This window comes from Prunus mume, linkage group LG2 (genome assembly GCF_029339155.1).
Source record: "Prunus mume cultivar Tortuosa linkage group LG2, ASM2933915v1, whole genome shotgun sequence".
NCBI classification, from domain to species: Eukaryota; Viridiplantae; Streptophyta; class Magnoliopsida; order Rosales; family Rosaceae; genus Prunus; species Prunus mume.
Window position 1 is genome coordinate 14,384,404 of NC_142699.1, and position 6,000 is coordinate 14,390,403.

Consider the following 6,000-nt stretch of genomic DNA (forward strand, 5'->3'; position numbering starts at 1 on the left):
TCTTATCACAAGGAATTAGTCAGTAATTATGCTCATATATTCATTTTCGCAAAAATAATGCATCCAACTAAGTCAACCAAAATAATTGCATCAAATTAATGATGGTCCTGGAATATTGATACAAAATAAATTAGGTGTTAAAAAATATTTAATATCTGAATATGATCTATGATGACAAAGACTCATCGTCACAATCATGGTGATTATTCAAAAGGTGTAACATCTCTGACCCAATTTAATCGATTTAATCCAATTTAATTCTTTTGTGAAATTTCAATTTTGTCCTTGGGAATAGGGGTACTTTGGTCACTTTAAGAAAAAAAAAACATTCATTGTATGACATTACGTAATGGTATAAGTTTGTGTTAGCTTATGTGAGGCCTCAATTTAAGGTTCGCACAAGGCCTTCAAAATCTCAAGACCGGCCCTGACTATGATGCTCTCCATTGATGAATATGGTAAAACCTTTAAGTTCAAATCCATTTTGGTCACTCACAATTATCTCCATCTCTTTTTTTCTTCTTCCTTTTTTCTGTGGTTTTAATCTCATAGGAAAATCTTCCAAACAGGCTGGCCTTCAAGGAGAAGCATTGGATTTGGTCTCTCCAAATGGAGGGTCATCAGTTGATTGGATCCGAGGCTCACTAGCTACCCGAACCAAACAGACGTTGAAATGGTATAAGGTAAGGATTTCAAGGTACCATGTTCCTGGATCCTGGTTAAAGCCAACACAAAATCTGGTGGTAGTGGTTGAGGAACTCAGTAGGGATTCATCAAAGATAACCCTGTAAAGAGATCGATGTGGGTTTGTGCTGATTTACAAGTACACCACCCAAACGCTGAAATTTTTGATATCGACACAGCCATGAAGAATCGAGCGCTTCACCAAGCCCAGTTCATTTGCACTCGTTTGCCAGGGCAGTCTATCTCAAGCATTAAGTTTGCAAGTATTGGAACTCCTACCTACTGCAACTTGTGGGAGTTTCCAGCAAGGAACGTGTCATGTAACCAGCTCTCATGCCATTGTGGAGTGAACTACAATCTTTTCACCTCTCGTACTTGTATAATGAACTCGCATATGCATATTCTTTTTGTTAGGAAGCTATCCTCATTATAACCAGTAACGAGTGGTTTAAAACCATTAAATGCCAGCATATAATTGTTTGCAGCTGTTATGTTATTATTAGGTTGTATATGCGTTTCCGTTATGAAGTAACTGATAGGTTTTATGTTCATATTCCTCATGTATAAATGGATTGTAATATCAGTTTTGAAATACAAGGAAAACTCTGTTTCTTCATGGTATCTAGAGCCTAACTTTTTTTTTTCCTTCTCTTTTCGATGGCTTCTAGCAACGTTCCCGCTATCTCCATTCCCAATATCTCTCACCTTGTCTCTGTCAAACTATCTGATACCAACTATCTTGTCTGGCACAGCCAGGTCAAACCTTCTTATTAGGCCAGAATCTTTGGCGCTTTGTTGATGGCTCTCATCCTTGCCCTTCCCTTACGCTTCCTCCTTCTAATAAGTCTGAATCCTCGGCTCTGCCGTTGGCCATTCCTGACTATGTCTCTTGGTTTCAAACTGACCAAAGTCTTATTAGTATTCTTCGTGCTACGTTGTCTGAGAGTGTTCTTTCCCAAGTTATTGGGTTCTCTACCTCGAAAGAAATTTGGGATTGTCTTCAACAAAATTTCTCGCAGCAATCCCTTGCCAATTCTGCCCAGCTCAAATTTCGCCTCTTCTTTATTACCAAAGGTTCCAAATCCATCTCTGAATACCTTGCTCAGGCCAAGAGTTTGGCTGATGAACTCTCTGCGATCCAGGAACTTGTCTCCAACTCCGACCTGGTTACTTATGTGCTTCGTGGTTTGGGTCTTGACTACCAAATGATCGTGATGGCGTTTTGAACTTCCCCTCTTCCATCCTTCTCGGACCTCGAACTCGCCTTCTTGCTTTGAAGGGCAATAGGCCTTAGCAGCTCAGCTCATGTGGCTTCCCGCCGCTTTTGTTGCTGCTCGCGCCCACCATTGCCCCCGCCACTTGCGCCCTCGTGACCAACCCCTCGTTCCTTTGGTTGTCCGTCTCTTGTCCGTCATTTCTCTGGCCCGGGCCAGCCTTCCCATCATGCTTCCCATCCTTCCTCATTCTCTCCCGGTCTTTTGGGTCCTCCTCCCTCTCGCCAGTCCATTCAATGTTGGAATTGCAATCAATTTAGCCATGTTCAAGCCAAGTGCCCCTCTCCTCGTCCCTTCGCAGGCATGCACGTTGCATCATCTTCAAACCCGAACTGGTATTTGGACCCCGGTGCCACCAATCACATGACGCATGATGAACAGCAATTACACTCTCGCACTCTATATGCCTCTTCAGATCAAGTTGTTGTTGGTAACGGTGACACCTCCCCATCACTCATTTTGGTAACATTTCTTTTTCTTCTGGTACCTTTGTTTTTCATCTCTCTAATGTTCTCCGTGTTCTTTCCCTTCGTAAAAATCTTTTCTCTGTTGCTCAATTTACTCGTGATTTTAATGTTAGTATTACTTTCTTTCCTTGGGGATACCAAATTCGTGACTTACGGTGTGGTGATGTTCTCTTTCAGGACCTATGTAAAGATGGTCTTTATCCTATTTTTCCAACGCTATTGTCTGGTTCCAAGCACGCTTTTTCTTATATTGTCACGTCGTCCTCCTTGTGGCATCGTTGTCTTGGTCATCCCTCCAATAAAGTTCTACGCTCACTTGTTTCTTGTTCTTTATTAGGTTATCTTTCTCATTTATCAAATTCACCTTGTAGTCATTGTGCGTTAGCTAAATCAATAAAACTCTCATTTTCATCTTATGACCATTGTTCTACTGAACCATTTGCTTTAATCCATTCAGATGTGTGGATGTCTCCTGTTGTTTCTGTTTCTGGATATCGATATTATGTCTTGTTTACGGATGCTTACACTCGTTATTCCTGGATTTTTCTTATGCGTCTTAAATCTGAGGTTTTTGGCCATTTTTCTACTTTTGCTATGTATGTTAAAACTCAATTCTCTCTGTCTATCAAACAATTTCAAAGTGATAGGGGGAAGGAATACCTGCAATTTAAACAGTTTTGTGCTACTAATGGCATTGTGCATTGTTTTTCTTGTCCTCATACACCCCAGCAGAATGGGTTAGCAGAGCGCAAACATCGTCATATTGCTGACATGGGTTGCACTCTCTTACACATTGCTCACATGCCTCACAACCTATGGGTCGAAGCCTTCTATACGGCAGTTGCTTTGATTAATCGCCTTCTAACCCCTATCCTTAAAGGGAATTCTTCCTAGAAGTTATTATTTGGCATTTCCCCGGATTACGCGTTCCTTCGTGTTTTTGGCTGTATTTGTTACCCTTACCTTGGAGATTATGTAACTAACAAATTACAACCTCGTTCTCTTCAATGTGTTTTTGTTGGCTACAGTGATCGCCATCATGGTTACCGCTGCCTTCATCCTCCTACAGGTCGGCTCTACGTTTCCCACCATGTCATGTTTCATGAAGACCAACTCTATTATGCTGTTGTTTCTAAGCCTGTTCAGCTCTCTGATCTTGCTGTAGTCCCCGTGAACTTTCTTCCTAGTCCACCAACTCAGCCCGTTATTGCTATCAATAACCAAGAATCAGCCTAACCCACCTCTGGGTCCACTTCCTCTCCGTCTTTTCCCGTCGAACCTAGCTCTCCACCACCAGCTCCCGTCTTTTCTCTACAATCACCCATATCGCCCCCATCATCATCCCTGGCTCTTCAACCCCACCACTGCGTTCCCTTCTTTACCCCACTGCCGTTCCGTCTCTTCCCCTTCTCCAACCCACCTTCTCCACCACAACCAGGCCTTCATATTCTTTCCCACCATCTGTATCCGTCTCTTCTCCACCACCTTGTTTGTCGTCTTCTCTTACTGTACCTGTCGTCGCTCCTCCACCATCACAAGCCCTTCTCAGTCTTGTTCACACTCGATCCAAATCTGGAATTGTCAAGCCCAATCCCAAATATCATGCTAATTTTTCTACTCGGTATCCCGTTCCTCATGCTTTCTCTGCCTTGGTCACTATAGAAATTGAACCCACATGTTACATGCAAGCATGTCATCATCCCAAATGGAAACAGGCCATGCTCGATGAATATCATGCCCTTCTTCAGCAGGGCACTTGGACCTTGGTCCCACCATCTCCTTCGCTTAATACGGTTGGTTGCAAATAGGTCTTCAGAATCAAGCGGCGCTCCGATGGCACAATTGAACGATATAAGGCACGCCTTGTTGCCAAAGGCTTCCATCAACAATCTGGTATCGATTATTTTGATACATTCAGTCCTGTGGTTAAGCCCACAACCGTACGCACTGTTCTCTGTTTGGTTATTTCTTTTGGATGGCCTCTTCGGCAACTCGATGTCAAAAACGCATTTTTGCATGGCTCTCTATCCGAAGATGTCTATATGCGGCAACCACCTAGCTTTGCTGATCCTCACCGGCCCAATCATGTGTGTAAACTTTATAAGGCCATTTACGGCCTTAAGCAGGCTCTCCGGGCATGGTTTCAGCATTTTAGTTCTTTCCTCCTCTGTGTTGGTTTTACTCAAAGTCAGGCTGACAACTCTATGTTTGTTTATCATGATCAATTTTCTGTTATGATCTTGTTGCTCTATGTAGATGACATCATTCTCACTGGCAGTGATTCTTCTCATCTCCTTGTTTTTCTCCGCATATTGGGCACTGAGTTTGACATAAAAGATTTGGGGCGTTTGCATTATTTCCTTAGTGTAGAGGTCCATTATCACCCTTCTTCCATCCATCTTACTCAAAACAAGTACACAGTTGATCTTCTCAAACGCAGCAATCTCTTGGACTGCAAACCTATTTCTACACCCATGACTTCCAAAGGTTCCCTTTTTCGAACCCATGGTACTCTCCTTGGGGATCCTACACCTTATCAGCAGATGGTTAGAGCCTTACAGTACCTCACCATGACTCGTCCAGATATCTCCTATGCTGTTCAACATGTCTCTCAATTCATGGGATCACCCCGTGATGTTCATTTTGAAGCTGTCAAACGGATATTACGTTATCTCAAAGGCACCCTTGGAGTTGGCCTTCCTGTTCGCCGGTCTCTGACTTTCCTTCTTAGTCGCCTATTCCGATACCGATTGGGCTGGATGTCCTGACACTCGCAGTCCACAACCGGGTATTGTGTATTCTTGGGACCTAACCTTATTTCTTGGAGTGCCAAGAAGCGCCTCTGTTTCCCATTCCAGTGCTGAGGCTGAATATCGAGCTCTTGCCTATGCATGTGCAGATACTCTATGGATTCAAGGTCTCTTAACTGAACTTCGTTGTCCGCTTACCCGTCCGGTTTTACTTCATTGTGACAACCTGTCTGCCACATACTTAGCCGCTAATCCTGTCTTTCATGCTCGTACCAAACACATTGCTATTGATTACCACTTTGTCCGTGAACGGGTCGCCTCTGGCAGTCACAAAATTCAGTTCGTTCCTTCTCACCTTCAGCTTACGGATGTCTTCACAAAAGGGGTTACCTGCTGATTGTTTTGCACATCTTGTTTCCAAACTCATCACCTCTCCGGTGTACGACTTGCGGGGGAATGTTAGGCAGCTATCCTCATTATGACCAGTAACGGGTGGTTTAAAACCATTGAATGCCAGCATATAATTGTTTGCAGCTGTTATGTTATTATTAGGTTGTACATGCATTTCCGTTATGAAGTAACTGATAGGTTTTATGTTCATATTCCTCATGTATAAATGGATTGTAATATCAACTTTGAAATATAAGGAAAACTCTGTTTCTTCACTTTTGATAAATACAGATTTTTTAATATCCCTTTACGTGTTTAGCAGAATTGTATCGGCCGTGAGAGTTGCTTAGTTACTGTATCAAATAGCATCTTCGGGACAGATCCATGCCTGAATGTACTCAAGCAGCTATTAGTTGAAGTTGATTGTTCAACCGG

The 6,000-nt window shown here is 42.8% G+C and overlaps 1 pseudogene; it reads left to right on the plus strand.

The window, feature by feature from the left end:
• Window positions 1-1,341: 1,341 nt before the first annotated feature.
• LOC148919698 (uncharacterized) lies at window positions 1,342-5,193 on the plus strand (annotated as a pseudogene).
• Window positions 5,194-6,000: the final 807 nt, after the last annotated feature.